At 42.6% G+C, this 24153-nt stretch overlaps 1 protein-coding gene and 2 pseudogenes across 1 annotated transcript in view; 1 reads left to right on the top strand and 2 right to left on the bottom strand.

The window, feature by feature from the left end:
* The window catches only part of LOC111951298 (acyl-coenzyme A thioesterase 5), a 59376-nt gene extending 36545 nt beyond the window's left edge, over positions 1–22831 (bottom strand). Inside the window, exon 1 of the mRNA XM_070434756.1 lies at positions 22742–22831. The gene's annotated coding sequence lies outside the window, so the exon portion shown is untranslated. The remainder of the gene's footprint in view (positions 1–22741) is intronic.
* Positions 7899–13206, top strand: LOC111951297 (peroxisomal succinyl-coenzyme A thioesterase-like; annotated as a pseudogene).
* LOC111951296 (acyl-coenzyme A thioesterase 5-like) lies at positions 17362–22830 on the bottom strand (annotated as a pseudogene).
* Positions 22832–24153: the final 1322 nt, after the last annotated feature.

Here is a 24153-nt window from a genome sequence, read left to right as displayed (position 1 = left end):
GGGAAAAATCATGCATTATAATGTTTGAATACATTAACTTTTCCTGTTCCAATTCACTCGGTGTTACCATAAACTACTATCAACCAAGAATCAATCACCATGAAGAGACTAATCACAAAATTTTCTTTTTATCGAAAAACATAGAACTATCAGACCATGAACTTCTCTTTATACAGCCAAATATTAGTTCCGTGTAGAGCGTCCACTGCATACACAGTCTCTGATAGACACCACCTCTATCGCAACTTTGTCTCGACCTAGACAAAAGCTTAATTAATAGTGCTCTTTCAGACTACCTCTGAGCACAGCAATATTTAATTATTTTTGCTAACTTTATCAATTTATCAAGAATGTCTCAAAGCTGATCATATGCACGCATTTCTTCCCTCAAATGACACAAAAATTTTCTCTGTCACACCCTCAGTCACAACATCATAGCCTGGCTGTAAAAGTGCATTGTGAGTGACGTCAGCAGCAGGCACTCAGCCCGTGCCCAGGCAGCAGCAATTTCAGCGAATTGCAAATCATTATTGGCTGACTGCAGCAGCAGTTCTACGGGTTCGACAAGACAAACCCAATTAATCTCGTTGGTCACGAATGTTTGATCTTGAATAGAACTTACGACATCAATCAACATCTCCCAATCAAAATTGTACTGCCAGAAGTACAGAAAAGAGTGGGAGTCTGTCCCTGAACAACTGTCAAATCAATTTGAGTAATGTTATTGTGTATTCTACGTAATGACACAGTTTTACGTTATCACGCAATGATATCACAACGTCATTTAGGAACAACTCAACCTGCCTCCAGCACTTACCCTGAAAATTAGTTGGCAACACTGCAACCAACTGTCACGATCGTCTTGACTTGGAAGAGAGGACCAAAACGCAGCGTGTGAAAAATACATTCTCTTTTATTAGAGAGACGAACAACGAACGAAACAAAACAACAAACTGACGACCGTGAAGCTATATAAACAAATGGTGCTGACACTGACCACTACACAATGACATAGACAATTACCCACAAACGCATAATGCCTATGGCTGCCTTAAATATGGCTCCCAATCAGAGACAAATGAAAGACAGCTGTCTCTGATTGAGAACCACTCAGGCAACCATAGACATACCTAGACACATTCACTAACCACAACCCCATACACTAAACTTAACACCCCCTTTACCATATAACCACCCAAGACGAGACAAAAACACAAACATTCCCCATGTCACACCCTGACCTAACTAAAATAATAAAGAAAACAAAAAATACTAAGGCCAGGGCGTGACACCAACTCTCTTATTCCTGCCTCTAGGAAAAAATATACCCCCTACTCAAACTGATTTCTGCTTTAGTTCTATCGTAAGAGTAAAACCAAACGTTCCAACTCTCTACTCCAAAATGTAAAAGTACCAGGTACTTCGCTAAGTTTATAACGTATGTCAGTCAATCCATAAGAATAAAAACATTTCGATGGTGTTAAGTCGCGTGAATCAAATCTGGTGAAAAAGGACAAAATGTAAGACTAAGTCACTGTTTTCAGTAACAAGCTTTTTATTAAGTATAATAAATGCAATCTTCGTGTACACGGGCTCAATGCAACACCACGCAGGGCAAGCAGAGAACTGGTCTGTTCCTAACAAGGTTCTTCTTAAATACTCTGACAGAAATAGTTCCAGCTCCTGAGCTGGCCCATCAGAGTAGAGGCTGAGTGTGGTTTAAACTTGCTCATCGTTGGCGCACAGGCTGGTCCCAGCCCCCAGGCGCTTCAGTTGGCAGGCGTAGTTGTTGCTGTGCAGATTATCTATTGTGACCGCATCCTAGAGACTGCGGCCACAGGCTCAGTTCCTGTTTTTGTGTTCCAACCTAAACTGTTTGTGTTATGAATCCCTTTGGCCCGACAGTCTAGGGGGGTATGGTAATGGGACCCGTAACATAACTCATGCAAAGTGTAATAGTGACAAAGTAACGGTGAGAACGAAATAACCACGACAACTTAAATTTACCGTCAAACTCAGGGTTTATTAACAAACACACAGTAATGGGGGGGAGGGGCAGGAAAAGGGGCTGAGCTGGACCCAAGGAAAGAAAGAATAAGAATCCCAAAACACCCCTAAGCTAGACTAGCCTATTTCAACAACAGCTAACTAACTAACCAAAAATACAGTGGGTGGTCCGCCCAGTTCTAACTAGTGTATTTAACAAAGTTTACCTACGGGTAGTGTATGCCCATGGGCATCTGTCTGGTTACCCCCTTTTCCCACTATCAAACAAACACTCAAACACCATAACAAACACAATACTCACAGGTGGGGACAAAGTGACATGTAGATGCTAAACCACACAAGATATCTACAGACATATGGCATTTACAGAGAGATGGCTACACAAAGAGATCGAGCTCCAGAGAAAACAACTGACAGGGTTTGTGATTGGGTAGGAGAAAAGGAGCAGGTGTCTTCTGATTATCGACTGATTGATGACTGATTGGGGAATGATGATTGTCACCTGTGAGTAGGGGAGAAGGAGAGAAAAGAAACACACAGGATACACACAGAATACTTGTATCCGTAACAGTTTGCAAAACATCTTCTATGCATGTGTCAATGGTCTAAATACCGTTTACGCCCAAGCTTAACCACAGCCTCTCAGCTAGTCACGCTATATGTTGCACAACCTGTATTACAGCTTCAGCTCAAACAAAAGCCTGAATAGCAAACAAAACATATTTTCAATTCCCACAATGGACACAACTCTATCGTAATTATCTCTCCGTTATAATTTAGAATTAATTGGATTTAGGCAACTGTCTCTTCTATGATTCAGTCAATTAAATACAATTCCATTCCCAATACGTTATTCCAGCGGACCATTTAGGCAAGACAACTTATTCCATCGAAATCGACTCGCTATTATTTAGAATGGATGAGTCTTTCAATTTAACCTAAACAAGCTATTCAAACGTTCAATTTATATCCTATTCAAACACTAGCGACCGTATCTTTTCCAGGCAAAACATATCAATATTTGATTTACAATTGATTTACAATGAATTTTAGTCTATTGGTGCATAGTCTGAGATGCGAACCCAAGTCTCCCGCGTTGTAGGCAAGAGTTCTAACGCTGCACCACCAACACTATTGAAATGATGAAAACTCCTCGCGAATAACCCTATTTATAATTGTCTAATTAGTTGTAAAATCAGTCACGTTGTACCGAGACAATTCCCAGAAACTTGCACTAATTTTAAGGTCCAAGCGTTTCTCCAACGATGATTCTCCTTACTCTCTCTCTCTTCCTTTCCTCTCTTGACCTTTTGTTTTACTCGGTCACAATGTTTACAGGGAGCCTTACACTCCCGGGCGACATGTCCTGTCTCATCGCAATTCAAACCTTTACTATCCTTCTTGGTTAGACACTCTCGGTTATTATGTCCTGTTTTGTTACAATATTTACACGGTGCCTCACAATCCCTGGCAAAGTGCACGCTCTGGCTACAATTATAACATTTATCATTATTTCTATCTGTCCCCTTTCCTCCCTTGCTGGAAGGTTTCCATCCCTTTTTGTCATTGTTTCTCTCTGCTATCTCACCTAGAGTAGCCATCAAGTATTCTGCTCCTCTCAACTTTTTCTTATTCAACTTAAAGCTTGCCACTAAACTTTCTAAATCTCTCCTAAATTCTTCCATGCCTGTATTCAGTTGTATCATTCCTTCCACCGCTCTTTCTACATCTCTATGTGTCCTCACTCTATATACTTCTAGAATGGGTTCCTGTATGTGTTTCTTCTTTCCGGAAACTTTATCTATAGAGGTGTCTTTCGATTGGACAGAAACCCGTTTACAATTATAAGCTGAATCAGGTTTAGAATATTAGCTAGTTTACTCTGGTACTGCAGATACCCTAAGTCGTTTCGGACCTAAGTCGCTGAGGACTTCTTCTCTCCTAGGTGGCTCTACACCACACACTCAATCACAACACACGTGCCTGGCTGCAAAAGTGCAGTGTGAGTGACGTCAGCAGCAGGCGCTCAGCTCGTGCACAGGCAGCAGCAGGCCAGCAGCAATTCCAGCAAATTACAAATCATTGTTGGCTGACTGCCGCAGCAGTAGCATGGGTTCGACGAGCCAAACCCAATGAATATAGTTGGTAACAAATGTTTGATCTTGAACAGAACTTACAACTTCAATCAACACGTTTCAATCAAAATTGTACAGCCAGAAGTACAGAAAAGAGTGGGAGTCTGTACCTGAACAAATGTCAAATATTTTATTTTGAGGAGATGGCCAGTCAATTTGAGTAAAGTTATTGTGTATTCTACGAAATGACGCAGTTTTACGTTATCACGCAATCACATCACAACGTCATTTAGCAACAAATCAACCTGCCTTTAGCAACTTACCCTGAAAATTCGTTGGCAACACTGATCGTACCTTCAGCTTCATACATCCGACTCGGAATGTTCCTGTGCCTGCCACAACATATTGACATGCAAAAAAAGTTATGTAATCAACGGCAAATGTTAACTTTTGTAATTTGGGTTATGACAGTCGATTACCAATCAGTTACAGCATTTTTTGACAGCATTTCATTCTGAAGACAGTATGGTTTGAAGTGATTGAAATGCATCAGAAATGTATTGGGAAGTTCAGATGATCATCAGGCAATAATGTCCTATGGTCTTCTGAGTAGAAAAGAACATCATCATTGATGATGTTCTGTCTTCCTCAGTCTAATTTTGTGCCTGGTCTTGTCYGCTCGTTTCTAACGGCTTGTGTTTATAGTAGAGGGAAACAGTATGTACATAATATATGTGTTCCTGAGGGTCTTACATTTCAGTGATGGGGCATAGTATTTTGTAGGTTAAACTATTCAAAAGATGGAGCCACATGTTGCAGCCTGGTCTCATATACTAGATGTAACATAATTAAACGAAATCCGGGAGACTGAAATTAATRTGTGTTACATTTGGTATGGTTACATAAGACAGATGGTTACTTGTCGGGGTGGATGGGTGGGCGTATATCACCAACGTCTAACAACCGATAAGTGAACGTCAAGCAACCGAAAAGGTTCGCAAATTCGAATCTCATAGAAAACTTTAGCATTTTACCTACTGATTGGGGAATGAACTACTTACTACTTTTTTAGCTACTTAGCATGTTAGCTAACCCTTCCCCTAACCTTAACCATTTTAGCTAATCCTTCCTCTAACCCAACTCCTAAACTTAACCCTAACCCCTAGCTTAGCTAACGTTAGCCAGCTATTTATTGTTAGCCATCTATCTACAATTTGTAAGATATATGTCCTGCAAATTCGTAACATATTCTACATCTTTTGCAATTTGTGACATATAATACGAATTGTAATTCGTAATATATGGTAAGAAATGGGTGATGGACATCCACAAATGATAACATAACATACGAAACGTAACATATACTAAATGGAGTGTCTCTGATTTACTTACAGAATAATAGGAAATGCTCTGAGACCTCAGCCATCCCAAGAAAGGAAACAGAAACCACTCTTTATTACAACAGCATCTAGCGGCTACCGGAGGTTACTGAAGTAACCCTGGTTTTATGACCCAAGCGTGAACTCTCTCCGACCCCATTTTCAAATTAGGCAACCCCACATGAGGTCACGGCCATTAGTTTGGGAAATGCTTTAAACAGAACGATAAGGGCGCCAAACAAAGACCTGGGGACATGTTTTCCCGCGCTGCACATCCGGATCCAGTGTCGATTAAACTAGGTGCTTGCTAACTCTTAACAAGCTAGGAGGTTAGTATATATACACTAGCACACACTTCTGCTACTTTAAATCATTTATTGATATAGCTAGCACTAAATCATTACGTTTTCATTGCTGCCTTTTCAGTTCATGACTTGGGCAGGAGCTCATCGGAGCCGAGTACCAGCACCTCAAATGTTCTAGGCCTACTGCAACCCTAACCCTACCGGCACCCATAATGAGTACAAGAACCCATTTCAGTCCTAGTCAAGCACGGTGCCTTATTTAACAATATCTTGCATATTCCAACTTACACTACATGACCAAAAGTGTGTGGACACCTGCTCGTTGAACATATCGTTCTAAAAATACTCTGCATTAATATGGAGTTGGTCCCCCTTTTGCTGTTATAACAGACTCTACTCTTCTGGGAAGGCTTTCTACTAGATGTTGGAACATTGCTGAATGAACTTGCTTCATGCTGAAACAAGAAAGGGCCTTCCCCAAACTGTTGTCACAAAGTTGGAAGCACAGATTCGTCTAGAATGTCATTGTATGCTGTAGCGTTAAGATTTCCTTTCACTGAAACTAAGGGGCCTAGCTCGCTCGAACCATGAAAAACAGCCCCAGACCATTATTCCTCCTCCACCAAACTTTACAGTTGGTACTATGCATTGGGGCAGGTAGCGTTCTCCTGGCATCCACCAAACCCCGGTTTGTCCGTCGGACTGCCAGATGGTGAGGCGGGATTCATCACTCCAAGAGAACATGTTTCCACTGCTCCAGAGTCCAATGGTGGCGAGCTTTACACCACTCCAGCCGACACTTGGCATTACGCATGGTGATCTTAGGCTGTGTGTGGCTGCTAGGACATGGAAACCCATTTCATGAAGCTCCTGACGAACAGTTCTTGTGCTGACGTTGCTTCCAAAGGCAGTTTGAAATTCGGTAGTGTGTATTGCAACCGAGGACAGACGATTTTTACGTGCTTCTGCACTCGGCGGTCCTGTTCTGTGAGCTTGTGTGGCTTACCACTTTGTGGCTGAGCCGTTGTTGCTCCTAGATGTTTCCACTTCACAATAACAGCACTTACAGTTGACCAGGGCAGCTCTATCAGGGCAGACATCTGACAAACTTACTTGTTGAAAAGGTGGCATCCTATGACAGTGCCACGTTGAAAGTCACTACGCTCTTCAGTAAGGCCATTCTACTGCCAATGTTTGTCTACAGAGATTGCATAGCTGTGTGCTTGATTKTATACACCTGTCAGCAACGGGTGTGGCTGAAATACCACTTCAAATTTGTGAATTTGGCTGTCTCTGGAAGCAACGTCAGCACAAGAACTGTTCGTCGGGAGCTTCATGAAATGGTTTCTATGGCCGAGCAGCCACACACAAGCCTAAGATCACCATGCACAATGGCTGGAGTGGTGTAAAGAGTGGCGTAAAGCTTGAACTCCATTGAACTCTGGAACAGTGGAAACGCATTCTCTGGAGTGATGAATCATGCATGGTGGAGGAGGAATAATGGTCTGGGGCTGTTTCTGGTTCGGGCTAGGCCCCTTAGTTCTAGTGAAGGGAAATCTTAAAGCTACAGCATTCAATGACATTCTCTGGGACGCATCTTGACAAACTTAGATTAAAATAGTTGGTTAGGGTGCTCTTTCACACTGATTTTATGAGATCAACAGCAATCAGGAACAACTCATGATCATTCAGTATATGTAATAAACATGGAATTGGATGAGTGCTTTCCTTATCACCAGTCACTTTAAGAGCAGTTTTCCCCCAGTGCTGTGCATAGCCTATATTGTATACCATGCGCGCTAGCGGTCGAAGCTGGTGATTTGCATAAAGTTGGGGAAAGTTAAAAATTTTCACCGCCTCCCACCCTCTCTGCTTTCCTTCCATTGAAATTAATGGGAAGCGGTGTTTCACCGCGCGGCCTCGTGTGATGGTGTATCATGAGGGTAGACTTTTGAGGTTAATTATACTTTTATGTTACGTGAGGGACTTTTATTTTGAAAATGTCCGAATTTCAGAGACCCGGAAGTACCGTTTTAGTGTTGCTGACTGACGCTGATTAAGCAGACCCTCTTACTTTTATTGTGTGGATTTCGTCAACGTAGCCTACGTTCTTATTAACCGGTGAAGTAAGTAACAGTCCTTTGATAAAATCTTGCCGCCTTTATGAAGGTGAATCATGCATAGGTCTACAGTTCATCGCTATGGGTTTCTAGTTGCTGCAACTTCGTGAGCAGTGCCGCACGGACTTTCTACTTTCCTGCATGTGTAAACTTGTCTACTCTCACCAGAATTATGTAACTACACAGAGCGGTTTTCTATGTCAGCATGTCTCTGACTTGTCATTGTTGAATAGTGTAGGTAAATGTGGACTCGAAGTTTGAAGCGAATGTGACTCGTAGCCAATTTTGTTCTGTCGTCAATCAGTTTTCACAGGTTAAAGGCAGGACAAATGGGATGTCAATCCCACCATCTTTACCAATGTTCGGTTGTTTCTGTCTTGTCTTTTCTACAGGTGTTCGTCCACCATGGTTGGGACTTTCCCGCTGCTGTCAGTGCAGCCAACGCGGGGGCTCGTGGATGAGAAGATCCAGGTAGTTGTGAGGAATTTACCTCCAGCGCTCTCAGTGACACTACATTCCCTTCATCGCTCTGAGGATAAGGACCTTTGGGAGGCGTTCGGCCATTACACCAGCGACGGCCAAGGCACGGTGACAGGTAGGTTTTTGACCGTAGACCGGGCTTACAAGAGTATATATGGAAACAAGAGTATATTCTTCAAGAGTGTTCTTGGATGTAGCTTTGGCCTAACTTCTGTATGAAATTCCATATATACTCTTGTTTAATTCAATTACACTTGTCCCGGTGGTCGCAAATAAGATCAGCATGCGCTGAAAATCAATACACAGAAGTATATATATTTTTTAACAGGCATATTTGGTTAAAAGAAATTCATGTTAGCAGGTAATATTAACTAGGGAAATTGTGTCACTTCTCTTGCGTTCAGTGCAAGCAGCGTCAGGGTATATGCAGCAGTTTGGGCTGCCTGGCTCGTTGTGAACTGTGTGAAGAACGTTTCTTCCTAACAGACCGTAATTCATTTGCCAGAATTTTACACGTAACAGCAATATTTAGATTTAGGGTTGCCACCCGTTTGATAAATTATGGAACGGTTCCGTATTTCACTGAAAGAATAAATGTTTTGTTTTCAAAATGATAGTTTCCGGATTTTACCTATTATAATGACCTAAGGTTTGTATTTCTGTGTGTTTCTTATATTGTAATTAAGTCTATGATTTGATAGAGCAGTCTGACTGAGCGGTGGTTAACAATCATTCAAACAGCACTTTACTGCGTTTCCCAGCAGCTCTTAGCAACACTTGAAGCACAGCTCTGTTTGACTTCAAGCCTATCAACCCCCGAGATTAGGCTGGCATACTGAAGTGCCAATAAGAACATCCAATAGGCAAAGGTATATGAAATACAAATTGTATAGAGAGAAATAGTCAATGTGTTATAATTCCTATAATAACTACAATCTAAAACTTTTTAACTGGGAATATTGAAGACTCATGTTAAAAGGAACCACCAGCTTTCATATGTTCTCATGTTCTGAGCAAGAAACTTAAACGTTAGCTTTTTTACATGGCACATAGCACTTTTACTTCTCCAACACTGTTTTTGCATTATTTAAACCATATTGAACATGTTTCATTATTTATTTGAGACTAAATTGATTTATTTATGTATTATATTAAGTTAAAATAAGTGTTCATTCAGTATTGTCATTATTACAAATATATAAAATCGGAAGATTAATCAGTATCAGCTTTTTTTGGTCCTCCAATAATCGGTATCGGCGCTAAAAAATCATAATCAGTCAACCTCTACAACTGACTTCTCTGAAAAAAATTAGCTCAGAGTAGAAAAAAAATAGTTTTGAATGGTCATCCATCTCTGAAGTCCAAGTCAGGAACTTGAGCCTCTCTTTTTTTGTTTTTGTTTATGTAGTTGCTAAGGATGCCAGTCTTGGAGGAACATATGAAGGAGCAGAGCCCATGGGTCTACTGTGGAGCATGCAGCCTGTTCCAGGTAGTCGGACAGGCCTCAGGTAACACACCAATGCGTCTCAATATTTTGGGTCAATTTTACATAGGAAAAACACATAATTTAGGGTGACCAGGCCCGTCTGGACAAGTCAAATAAACTTTCTCTGTCTCTCAGGTTGAGAAAGGTGGATGTCCTCACTCCTATGGTGGTACACATCTCTGTGTACAGTGGGCACATGACTGAGGGCTTCAGCAAGCAGTCTCCCCTAGCGACCGTTGTCACAGAACGATGGTACATGGCACCGGGTGTGTGCAGAATTGACATCAGGGAACATGGAGTCTGAGGGACTCTCTTTTTACCCCCAGGTCCCGGACCCTTCCCTGGGGTGTTGGATATGTGGGGAGGGGGTGGGGGGCTGGTGGAGTACCGCTCCGGCCTCCTGGCGTCATACGGTTTTGTTTCCATGGCGCTAGAGTACCTTTCCCATGACAAGGACAGAACCTCAGACATTGAATCAAAACCCTACTTTGAGGTGATTCTCATACTGTGTGTGTGCCTACAAGCTTGTGCATGTCTTAATGTTCAGAAATGGCCCTAAGAGGGCAGAGTCCTCCTGTGACTCATTATCCAGACCCACTGTTATATTACCTCACATTGCATCTGCTACATTGGATCCTACATTGTATTCGTATTACTTGAGCTTGAGCTTTATCTCTCTGTTATGTAGAAAGCGTTCAGGATTGTGCAAGAGCACCCTCTGGTGATGAAGGACAGAGTTGCTCTGTTTGGTCTCTCCTTAGGCACGTCAGTCACCCTCAACTTGGCAGCCTACTCCAAAGACATCAGCGTGAGTCTCCCTCCCACTCTCCTCTTTTTCCTCAAGATTGGAGCTTTGTATTTATAGAGTGAATTCAAATTCAGAAATCTTTATTGTCCCAACACTGACCATGTGTATATGCTTATGAGTTTATTTAGTGTGTAAACAAATACTGTGTGTATCAGTGGGAGTCACGTCAACCTGGTCAACAAGGCTATCGGCAAAGTGTTTAGAAACATGAACAAGTGAGTGGTGTGTACGAAAAATAAACCTAAATCTGTTCAAAGTGAAGGTGTAAGGTACTGTGATTATGAAGCTTGTGACATACAGCCCAAATGAAGAAAGAGACTAAAACATAATTATTTATTGCCAGGGATGGGAAAAAGACCCGATTTGATGAAGAGGGCCGTGTGGTCTGGAGAGACATTTCTGCCCATCCCAACCGACCTTGGAGAGAAAGTGGATGTAAGTCCACACACACACACACAGACAGTGTGTTTGTTTACTCATTGCCGTGTCTTCTGACAGATGGGGAGGATAAAGTGTCCATTGATGTTGGTCGTCGGGGAGGATGATCAGAACTGGGCCACAGTGGAGTCTGCCAAGGACGTGAGTACACACAAACATGATTACAAGCTTCCTATGAAATCAATAATTGTGATTGATGCTGAATGTGACCTCTGACCTGCAGATGACCCAGATGATGCGTGCAGCGGGTAACGAGCACCTACTGACCATTCTACAATACCCTGATGCTGGACACCTCATTGAGCCGCCCTACACACCCCACTTCAGAGCCAGCAACTTCATAGTGCAGGAAACACAAGAGAAAGGTACCTTACACAAAGCTCACACCTATAGTATACACACCTGAACTGTATAACAAATTCTTTACTCACAAATTAACTTTGTGTGTTGCAGTGATCATGTTGTGGGGAGGGTACACCAAGCCGCATGCCGATGCTCAGGAAGACTGTTGGGAAAAGATCCTTAGCTTCCTACGGCAATACCTCTACCCCAGCCCTGACTCTACCCCAACCCTAAGGCCAAGCTGTGATGTCACACCCAAAGAGCATCAAGGACTTAGTATGATTGACTAAGCTATAACTTAAAAAAATAAAATAAAAAAATAAAAACATTAACACTTTATATTTTAAGTCTAAGCCTTTTGGGGGGTGGGAGGGTTCTTCTAAGCTAACATGGAATTGTTTTGGTCATACCATAGATCATTTAGCCATTTGAATTTTAGGACTCCTTTAATCCGGGTGTTACACTATACTATTTTGGCCCCGATTTAGCTGTCCCAGACACGTTTCTGAAATTGAAGACCAAATCCCCATGTCGTTGACTACTCGAGGCGTTTGGCCGTCACGACACTCGTTTGATATGAGCGGGTCAGATACGCAATCTGAGGGCTACTGATCTCATCTTTGACCAGTCCCAGACGCCCCGATATTTTCAAACATGTTTGATTTTATCGGCACAATCTTCAGTGCGAGATGTGCAACGACAAGTTTTGAGAACGTGTGATCAGCAATAGCCAATGAGAGCTCGCCAGAGAAGAAGCCAGTGAGATGATATTTCTCATCACCCAGAATGTGAGCTACTACTACTAGTATGCGTTTTTACTTGCCTTTAACCAAAGTGTCAAATCATTGCAGCTTTGAAGTTCACAAGCAATGTTCTTTCATTCAAAATGTTTGCTAGATATTTCAAGTCAGTATGGCAAGTGTGAATGTCTGACTGAAAACGTTTTGAGGCTGCTTTGAGCCACCGCTCGTAGCTATGATAACAATCTAATCACATAATTATTTTCGCGAGAGCGCGGTATCGAGAATCCTAATGACCAAGTGAAGAATCTTAGTGTGTGACCCCTGTCTTGCCATGTCGTTTAGTGAGCTCACCACTACGTTGTCAAGACAAAAAAACGTCAGGAAAGACGGTCGTTTAATGTGAGAGGCTCAGCGATGTTAGGATTTGGAAAGTTGTGGCTTTTAGGTATTCTTTTTTTATTACTTAAAATATTGAATTTGGTCTTTACTACTATAGCCCATAGAAACGCATTGAATATAACACATTCATAAATGGCAAAAATGACTGTCCAAAAATGTATCATAAGGAATAAGATGTTTGTGAGAAGACCAATTTTTGAGATGTCTCGGTCTGACAAACACCACTGTAGCTCAGTCACCTTCCACCTCAGATGTGGAATGTCGACGTAGGCGGATGCGGTGGCTTGAGACACAGCCCAAGAAAAAAAAACATATCTCAAACTGACAGGATTTATGGGGATTATTATTATGTTACTTAGATTGACGGGTGCATCAATATGTATGAAATGACAGAGTCATCAGACCAGTGGACACAGCTGTACAATATAAATTGAGGGCTGATGAGGAGTGTCCACAGTCGTGGGTCAGAGTCTCTCATTCACTGAACTGCATGAGTTTCAACCTGCCAATAGTGGTAACACCTGCGCCTGAAACCTAACTGCCATAGTACACAGATGATTGATTCATGAGGAAATGTGTTGTATATGATGTTCATAATAAATCAGAGGAAGAATATTAACTATATCTGTTATTGAGCGCTATTTGGTCATTCTTTTGCAGTTCTTCAATATATCACACGATGATGATGAATGCACATGTGTAGTGGTGGGCAATGGATGAGTCCTGGGCTTGTATTCCAACATCTGAGTAGGACTGTTGATCTTGGACAAGGACTTCCCTGCCCATGTAATCTTATTCATTATGATCAGAGAGACAGAACTGATTCATTTTCACAATATGGAGGGATGGAAGGAGAGGGATAGTGTGGAGGGAGAAGGAGGGATGGAGGGAGGGAGAGTGTGTGGAGGGAGAAGGAGGGATGGAGGGAGAGAGAGTGTGGAGTGAGAAGGAGGGATGGAAGGAGAGAGAGTGTGGATGGTCTGTATCATCTGGAGTGTTTTGCTCTTTACCGATTGACCCTTCCATTTCTACCTCTGATTCAGGGTCGAAGGGGGAATAGGAAATAAGGACGTTTAATGCTGACCTCAGACCAGAGGATTGCCTATATTCCCTTCACTGTACATCAATTGAAAATTGTAATTTGACCGATTGTGGTAGAGGGTTACTATAGTGTGTATGTGTGTAGGCCGAAGGCCAGGCAATGAAGAGGATTTGGCTTTGACAGAGCAGGGCTGATCTGTTTGCACAGATTTGGTGCTTATTAACAGCTCACCTGACTAACAGCTACCAGCTTCTCCGTGAGCTAATGCACTCTCGCTCTAAATTCAATAGTCACTGAAAAGCCATGCAATAAAACACGAGTGCGGGTGCACACACAAACATTGTTCCAGAGTGATGATAAACTTAATTGGGGCCATACTTGCGAACATTAGAAACAGTTCAAATTGAAAGTTTATCCATCTCAAAATGCGCATTAGCCTATTTAAGTCTTTGATTTACTTGCACGTGATAGAACGCTACATTGTAGCTGGTCCCATCAGATAACCTGGCACACGTTAGCCCTATGCTAACTTCCACCAGATGAGTGATTATTTCCTGTAACAATGTTCCCATCAGGCTGTCAAAGATCTTAGACTTATCCACCGACCAATGGCATTTCTTAACTTATGGCTGCAATCCCGTTAACGGGATCGATATGACAACAGCCAGTGACAGTGCAGGGCGCCAAATTCAAACAGATCTAATAATTAAAATTCCTCAAACATACAACATACAAGTATCGTATACCATTTTAAAGGTAATCATGTTGTTAATCCCGCCAGTGTCCAATTTCAAAAAGCCTTTACAGCAAAAGCACCACAAACGATTGTTAGGTCACCGCCAAATCACAGAAAAACACAGCCATTTTCCCAGCCAAAGACAGGGGTCACAAAAAGCAGAAATAGAGAAAATTAATCACTAACCTTTGATGATCTTCATCAGATGACACTCATAGGACTTCATGTTACACAATACATGTATGTTTTGTTCGATAAAGTTCATATTTATATAAAAAAATCTCAGTATATATTGACGCGTTATGTTCAGTAGTTCCAAAAACATCCGGTGATTTTGCAGAGAGCCACATCAATTTACAGAAATACTCACAATAAACATTGATCAAAGATCTAGTGTTATACATGGAATTTTAAAACCACTTCTCCTTAATGCAACCGCAGTGTCAGATTTTTAAAAAGCTTTACGGAAAAAGCAAACCATGCAATAATCTGAGGTCGGCGCTCAGAGCCCAATCAAGACAAAAATATATCCGCCATATTGTGCAGTCAACAGAAGTCCGAAATAACATTATAAATATTCACTTACCTCTGATCTTCATCAGAATGCGCTCCCAGGAATCCCAGTTCCACAAATATTTGATTTGTTCGGTAATGTCCATAATTTATGTCCAAATAGCTACTTTTGTTTAGCGCGTTTGGTAAACAAATCCAAAGTTACGGAGCACGTTCACTAAAAGCAAACGAAATGTCAAAAAGTTCCGTTACAGTCAGTAGAAACATGTCAAACGATGTATTGAATCAATCTAGGATGTTTTTAACATTAATGTTCCAACCGGAGAATTCCTGTCTTCAGAAATGCGACATCTAGTGGAAGCCTTAGGAAGTGCAAAATGACCCATATCCCACTGTGTATTCGATAAGGGCTGCGTTAAATCGACCAACCTCAGATGTCCCACTTCCTGGCTGGATTTTTTCTCAGGTTTTTGCCTGCCATATGAGTTCTATTATACTCAGCCATCATTCAAACAGTTTGAGACTTCAGAGTGTTAACTTTCCAAATAATATGCATATATTAGCAACTGGGACTGAGGAGCAGGCAATTTACTCTGGGCACCTTTTCATCCAAGCTACTCAATACTGCCCCGCAGCCATAAGAAGTTAAGTCAACCATGGTCACTAGTGGGATATTTTAAAAGGTCCAATGCAGCTGTTTATATCTCTGTCAAAAAATGTCTGCTGAATAATTTAGTGCCTTACTGTGTTTGTTTTCAATTAAAATCAGTGGTGTGGATTTATGGACGTCAAGGGAAGCTAGTCTTCCCCAAATATTTGATTAATACTTTTTAAAATGACCTTTCGTCTCTGTATTTTCATAGTTTTTCCTCAATTCACAAGTGGCTGAATCTCACCGGAGAAATCATCAGAGCGAGGGAAACCGCGCCCCTCTGTCTTAGCAGAAGATACATGGGCTACACATACTATCTGGACCAAAAGAGTATACTTTTTTTTTGGGGGGGGGGGACCTTTATTTAACTAGGTAAGTCCAGTTAACAACAAATTCTTATTTACACGGCCTACCCTGGCCAAATGACGGCCAAACACTAATTCGGACGACGCTGGGACAATTGTGCACTGCCCTATGGGACTCCCAATCATGGCCGGTTGTGATACAGCCTGGAATTAAACCAGGGTTTGTAGTGATGCCTCTAGCACTGAGCTGCATTGCCTTACACCGCTGAGCCACTCGGGAGCCTGAGCATTTGATTGATTGATTGATTGGTGCCAGCAAGCATTTGGCCTCCCTTGATAAAGTAATTAGCCAATCAGTGTTGAGCTGAGCTCAACTATGGGTTGTCCTGGTGCAGCAAAACACCCTCATGGGAGGCCAGTTTGGATTTGTCACACTAATCAAATTAATTTCTAAGCTAAATGTAATTTTCAGAAAAACTGTCTGTTTCTGGTCTGCTTGTGGTGTTGTCCTGCAGTAGCTAGCTTGCTAAATTAGCCCTTTCCTAAGCCATGGATGGAGATGGGGATTTGGCCTAATTCTTTGTACAGGCCAATGATTATGATGGCGAATCTGATCTAACCATAAATTAATGTTGTGCCACTGGCCTGAAATGATTGAAGTTCAATATGTAGGCTCACGCTAACTTCGCTGGTTCATTGTTGTCCAGGTGAGGAAGTTAGGCTAGCAAGCATTTTTGCTAGGTAGCCTATGACAACAAAAACTAAGCGTACTACTGTATGACAGTAGTAGCTGAGAAGGGAAAAGTGCAACTGCCAACAGTATAGTCTAAAATTAGACATTCTAATGACAAGTATCTCACATAAGCATATTATCTATGTTACCCAACTAATTCTGATTCAGCCGCCACAGATCCCGGGCTGTGTCACAGCCGGCCATGACCCACGAGGTGGTGCACAATTGGTCCGGGTTAGGGGAGGGTTTGACCGACCGGGATTTCCTTGTAAGTGATCAGTGTGTCAAGAAGCAGTGTGGCTTGGCAGGGTTGTGTTTCAGAGGACGCATGGCTCTCGACCGTCGCCTCCAGAGTCCATAGGGGAGTTGCAGCGATGGGATTAGACTAACTACCAATTGGATAAAATTGCTTCTTTGCAAATTACAATTTCTAGGACTGTCTGGGATTGCTAGGACTGTCTGGGAGTGGTCTGAGTGGGGAGGGGAACACTGAAAATTAGCTGTTATTGACAGAGGTTTGGAGCTTCTTGTTTTTGGAGTATTAGCTCTAACTAATTTACTAATTTTTGGAAGGCCAAAAATCCCACCACAACGTGCACAAAATAAGTCAAGACACTCGTGGTCTTGTCAAAAAGCTGTCTTTACCCTTACTGCTATCACTAAGGCGGTAAACCCAAAGACTGCACAGTATGACAGCTGTGAGTTTGAAACCCCTTTGGGGCATTATCAAACATGTTTGAAAATATCGGGGCGTCTAGGACTGGTCAAAGATGAGATCAGTAGCCCTCAGATATTGTATCTGACCCGCTCACATCAAACGAGTGTCGTGACGGCCAAACGCCTCGAGTAGTCAACGACATGGGGATTTGGTCTTCAATTTCAAAAGCTTGTCTGGGACAGCTAAATCGGGGCCAAAATAGTATAGTGTAACACCCGGCTTAAAGGAGTCCTAAAATTCAAATGGCTAAATGATCTATGGTATGACCAAAACAATTCCATGTTAGCTTAGAAGAACCCTCCCACCCCCCAAAAGGCTTAGACTTTATATTTTAAGTGTTAATGTATTTTTATTTTTTTAAGTTATAGCTTAGTCAATCATACTAGGTCCTTGATGCTCTTTGGGTGTGACATCACAGTTTGGCCTTAGGGACAGAGTCAGGGCTGGGGTAGAGGTGTTGCCGTAAGAAGATAAGGCTCTTTTCCCAACAGTCTTCCTGAGCAACGGCATGCGGCTTGGTGTACCCTCCCCACAACATGATCACTGCAACACACACACAATCATTAGTTACATTGGGAGTAAAGAATTGGTTTTATATATATATAAATAATATCTTAGTTCAGGTGTGTATACTATAGGTGTGAGTTGTGTGTACAGTACCTTTCTGTCGTGTTTGCTGCACTATGAAGTTGCTGGCTCTGAAGTGGGGTGTGTAGGGCGGCTCAATGAGGTGTCCAGCATCAGGGTATTGTAGAATGGTCAGTAGGTGCTNGTTTGCTGCACTATGAAGTTGCTGGCTCTGAAGTGGGGTGTGTAGGGCGGCTCAATGAGGTGTCCAGCATCAGGGTATTGTAGAATGGTCAGTAGGTGCTTGTTACCCGCTGCACACATCATCTGGGTCATCTGCAGGTCAGAGGTCACATTAAGCATCAATCACAATTATTGATTTCATAGGAAGCTTGTAATCATGTTTGTGTGTGTACTCACGTCCTTGGCAGACTCCACTGTGGCCCAGTTCTGATCATCCTCCCCGACGACCAACATCAATGGACACTTTATCCTCCCCATCTGTCAGAAGACACGACAATGAGTAAACAAACCCACTTTGTGTGTGTTTTTTTGTGTTGACTTACATCCACTTTCTCTCCAAGGTCGGTTGGGATAGGCAGAATGATGTCTCTCCAGACCACATGGCCCTCTTCATCAAATCGGGTCTTATACCCATCTCTGGCAATAAATAATTATGTTTTTAGTCTCTTTCTTCATTTGGGCTGTATGTCACAAGATCATAATCACGGTACTTTACACCTTCACTTTGAACAGATTTGGGTTTATTTTTCATACACACACCACTCACTCGTTCATCTTTCTAAACACTTTGCCGATAGCCTTGTTAACCGGGTTGACGTGACTCCCACTGATACACACACAGCATCTGGGCTGGAATACACACAGTATTTATTGTTTACACACTAAAGAGACTCATAAGCATATACACATGGTCAGTGTTGGGACAATAAAGATTACTGAATCTGAATTCACTCTATAAATACAAAGCCCCAATCTGGAGGAAAAAGATGAGAATGGGAGGGAGAGGCTCACGCTGATGTCTTTGGAGTAGGCTGCCAAGTTGAGGGCAACTGACGTGCCTAAGGAGAGACCAAACAGAGCAACTCTGTCCTTCATCACCAGAGGGTGCTCCTGCACAATCCTGAATGCTTTCTACATAACAGAGAGATAGAGTTCAAGTGATAAGGATGCAATATGATGTGATATAACAGTCTGGGTAAATGGTCACAGGAGGACAATGCCCTCTCAGGGCCATTTCTGAACATTAAGACATGCACAGCTTGTAGGCACACAGTATGATATTCACCTCAAAGTAGGTTTTTGATTCGATGTCTGAGGTTCTGTTCTTGTCATGGGAAAGGTACTCTAGCGCCATGGAAACAAAACCGTATGACGCCAGGAGGCGGAGCGGACCTCCAGCCCCCACCTCCCACCACATATCAACCCAGGGAAGGGTCCGGGACTGGGGTAAAAAGGAGGGTCCTCGGACTCCATGTTCCTGATTCAATTCGGCACACACCGGTGCTGTGGTCCATCGTTCTGTGACAACGTCGCTAGGGGAGACTGCTTGCTGAAGCACCCCCTCAGTCATGTGCCACTGTACACAGAAGATGTGTACACCCTAGGAGTGAGGACATCCATCTTTCTCAACCTGAGAGACAGAGAGAGTTTATTTGACTAATCCAGCCGGGCCTGGTCCCCTAAATTGTGTTTTTCCTATGTAAAATTGACCCAAATATTGAGACGCATTGGTGTGTTACCTGAGGCTGTCCGACTACCTGGAACAGGCTGCATGCTCCACAGTAGACCATGGGCTCTGCTCCTTCATATGTTCCTCAAGACTGGCATCCTTAGCAACTATTAAAAATAAAAAAAAGAGAGCTCAAGTTCCTGACTTGGACTTCAGAGATGGATGACCATTCAAAAAAAAAAGTATTACTCGGAGCTAATTTTTTCAGAGAAGTCAGTTGTAGAGGTTGACTGATTATGATTTTTTAGCGCCGATACCGATTATTGGAGGACAAAAAAGGCTGATACTGTTAATCTTCCGATTTTATATACACTGCTCAAAAAAATAAAGGGAACACTTAAACAACACAATGTAACTCCAAGTCAATCACACTTCTGTGAAATCAAACTGTCCACTTAGGAAGCACACTGATTGACATACATTTCTGATTGACAATAAATTTTAAATTTTTCTGGCTGATGTTTTGGTCACTTTTGAATGCTGGCGGTGCTTCACTCTAGTGGTAGCATGAGACGGAGTCTACAACCACACAAGTGGCTCAGTTAGTGCAGCTCATCCAGGATGCCACTCAATGCGAGCTGTGGCAAGAGGTTTGCTGTGTCGTCAGCGTAGTGTCAGAGCATGGAGGGCGCTACCAGGAGACAGGCCAGTACATCAGGAGACGTGGAGGAGGCCGTAGGAGGGCAACAACCCAGCAGAAGGACCGCTACTCCCACCTTTGAGCAGGAGGAGCACTGCAGAGCCTGCAAATGACCTCCAGCAGGCCACAAATGTGCATGTCTGCTCAAACGGTCAGAAACAGACTCCATGAGGGTGGTTGAGGCCCGACGTCCACAGGTGGGGGTTGTGCTTACAGCCCAACACCGTGAGGACGTTTGGCATTTGCCAGAGAACACCAAGATTGCAAATTGCCACTGGCGCCCTGTGCTCTACAGATGAAAGCAGGTTCACACTGGAGCACGTGACAGACGTGACAGAGTCTGGAGACGCCGTGGAGAACGTTCTGCTGCCTGCAACATCCTCCAGCATGAGGTTTGGTGGTGGGTCAGTCATGGTGTGGGGTGGATTTCTTTGAGGGGCCGCACAGCCCTCCATGTGCTCGCCAGAGGTAGCCTGACTGCCATTAGTACCGAGATGAGATCTCAGACCTTGTGAGACCATATCTTTGTGCGGTTGGCCTGGGTTCCTCCTAATGCAAGACAATGCTAGACCCTATGTGGCTTGGTGTGTCAGCAGTTCCTGCAAGAGGCAGGCATTGATGCTATGGACTGGCCACCCGTTCCCCAGACCTGAATCCAATTGAGCACATCTGGGACATCATGTCTCGCTCCATCCACCAATGCCACGTTGCACCACAGACTGTCCAGGAGTTGGCGGATGCTTTAGTCAAGGTCTGGAGGAGATGTTCAAGGAGACACTCCGCACCTCATCAGGAGCATGCCCAGGCGTTGTAGGGAGGTTCCATAAGGCACGTGAGGCCACACACAATACTGAGCCTCATTTGACTTGTTTAAGGACATTAAAAGTTGGATCAGCTGTAGTGTGGTTTTTTCCACTTTAATTTTGAGTGTGACTCCAAATCCAGACCTCCATGGGTTGATAAATTTGATTTCATGTGTCATTTTTGTGTGATTTTGTTGTCAGCACATTCAACTATGTAAAGAAAAAAGTATTTAATAAGAATATTTCATTCATTCAGATCTAGGATGTGTTTAGTTTAGTGTTCCCTTTATTTTTTGAGCAGTGTATTTGTAATAATGACATTATAACATACTGAATGAACACTTATTTTAACTTTCTTACTAGAATATGAAACATATGAAAGCTGGTGTTCCTTTTAACATGAGTTTTCAATATTCCCAGTTAAGGAGTTTTGATTGTAGTTATTATAAGAATTATAAAATTATATTCTCTCTATACATTTGTATTTCATATACCTTGCCTGTTGGATGTTCTTATAGACACTTCAGTATGCCAGCCTAATCTCGTGAGTTGATAGGCTTGAAGTCAAACAGAGCTGTGTCAGACTGCTCTATCAAATCATAGACTTAATTAAAAATAAGAAACACAGAAATACAAACTTAGGTCATTATAGTAGGTAAAATCCGGAAACTATCATTTCGAAAACAAAATTTATTATTTCAGTGAAATATGAACGTTCCATAATTTATCAAACGGGTGGCAACCCTATTCTAAATATTGCTTTTCGTGTAAAATTCTGGCAAATTAATTACGGTCTGTTAGGAGAAAATGGTCTTCACACAGTTCGCAACGAGCCAGGCAGCCAACTGCTGCATATACCTGACGCTGCTTGCACTGAACGCAAGAGAGTGACACAATTTCCCTAGTTAATATTGCCTGCTAAATGAATTTCTTTTAACTAAATATGCATTTTAAAAATATATATACTTCTGTGTATTGACAGCGCGTGTTGATATTATTGCGACCACGGGACAACGTGTAAACAAGTGGGATTTCATACAGAAGTTAGGCCAAGGCTACATCCAAGAACACGGTCTGTAAGCCCGGTCTACGGTCAAAAACCTACCTGTCACCGTGCCTTGGCSGTCGCTGGTGTAATGGCCGAACGCCTCCCAAAGGTCCTTATCCTCAGAGCGATGAAGGGAATGTAGTGTCACAGAGCGCTGGAGGTAAATTCCTCACAACTACCTGGATCTTCTCATCCACGAGCCCCCGCGTTGGCTGCACTGACAGCAGCGGGAAAGTCCCAACCATTGTGGACAAACACCTGTAGAAAAAGAGAAGACAGAAACAACCGAAAATTGGTAAAGATGTTGGGATTGACATCCCATTTGTCCTGCCTTTAACCTGTGATAACTGATTGACGACAGAACAAAATTGTCTACGAGTCACATTCGCTTCAAACTTCGAGTCCACATTTACCTAAACTGAGTTATTCAACAATGACAAGTCAGAGACATGCTGACATAGAAAACCGCGGTGTAGTTACATAATTCTGGTGAGAGTAGACAAATTTACACGTGCAGGAAAGTAGAAAGTCTGTGCGGCACTGCTCACAAAGTTGCAGCAACTAGAAACCCATAGCGATGAACTGTAGACCTATGCATGATTCACCTTCATAAAGGCGGCAAGATTTTTTTCAAAGACCTGTTACTTACTTCACCGGTTAATAAGAACGTAGGCAACGTTGATGAAATCCACACAATGAAGGGGTTTATGCACTGTTTGGTAAGAAGGTCTGCTTAATCAGCGTCAGTCAGCAACACTAAAACTGTACTCACGGGTCTCTGAATTTTGGACATTTTCAAAATAAAAGTGCCTCAAGTAATATAAAATGATAATTAACCTCAAAAGTCTACCCTCATGATACACTAGCACACGAGGCCGCGCGGTGAAACACCGCTTACCATTAATTTCGATGGAAGGAAAGCAGAGAGGGCAGGGGACCTTTGGGTGGTGGGAGGCGGTGAAAAATATAAACTTTTCCCAACTTTATGCAAATCACCAGCGGCGACCGCTGGCGCGCATGGTATACAATATAGGCTATGCACAGCACTGGGGAAAATCTGCTCTAACCTGTCTAGGACTGGGGTTTCCGCTAGCGGAAGCTCTCGCCAACAGCCAATGAAATTGCAGGGCGCCAAATTCAATCAACAGAAATCTCATAATTCAATTTTCTCAAACATACAAGTATTAGACACCATTTTAAAGATACAATTCTCGTTAATCCAACCACAGTGTCCGATTTCGAAAAAGCTTTCGCATCCCATTAATTTCAATGGAAGGAAAGCAGAGAGGGCAGGGGACGGTGGGAGGCGGTGAAAAATGTAAACTTTTCCCAACTTTATGCAAATCACCAGCGGCGACCGCTGGCGCGCATGGTATACAATATAGGCTATATGCACAGCACTGGGGGAAAACTGCTCTTAAAGTGACTGGTGATAAGGAAAGCACTCATCCAATCCCATGTTTATTACATGATCATGAGTTGTTCCTGATTGCTGATGATCTCATAAAATCAGTGTGAAAGAGCACCCTAACCAACTATTTTAATCTAAGTTTGTCAAGATGCGTCCCAGAGAATGTCATTGAATGCTGTAGCTTTAAGATTTCCCTTCACTAGAACTAAGGGGTGGGGGTCTAGCCCGAACCAGAAACGCCGCCAGACATTATTCCTCCTCCACCATTCATGATTCCTCAACTCCAGAGATGGCGTTTTCCACTGCTCCAGAGTCAAATGGTGCGAGTCTTTACGCCACTCTTTACCACCACTCCAGTCATTGCCCATAGTGCTCTTAGGCTTGCGCCTTTGCTGCTCGACATTAGAAACCATTTCATGAATGATAGAGTCCCGCCGAACAGTTCTTGTGCTGACGTTGCTTCCGAGACAGCAAATTCACATTTATAGGGTATATCCACCAACACCATTGCTCGACAGTGTATAACATCAAGGTACACAAGACATATGCAATCTCTATAGACCAAACCAATTGTCCCCATTAGAAGTAAGATAGGCCCTTACCTGAAAGAACAGAACGATACCTATCCAGAACTGTGACACTACAACTTA

The sequence above is a fragment of the Salvelinus sp. IW2-2015 genome, linkage group LG24 (assembly GCF_002910315.2).
Source record: "Salvelinus sp. IW2-2015 linkage group LG24, ASM291031v2, whole genome shotgun sequence".
NCBI lineage: Eukaryota > Metazoa > Chordata > Actinopteri > Salmoniformes > Salmonidae > Salvelinus > Salvelinus sp. IW2-2015.
The sequence above is the reverse complement of the archived record's forward strand: the minus strand, read 5'-3'. Positions and strand labels throughout refer to the sequence as shown.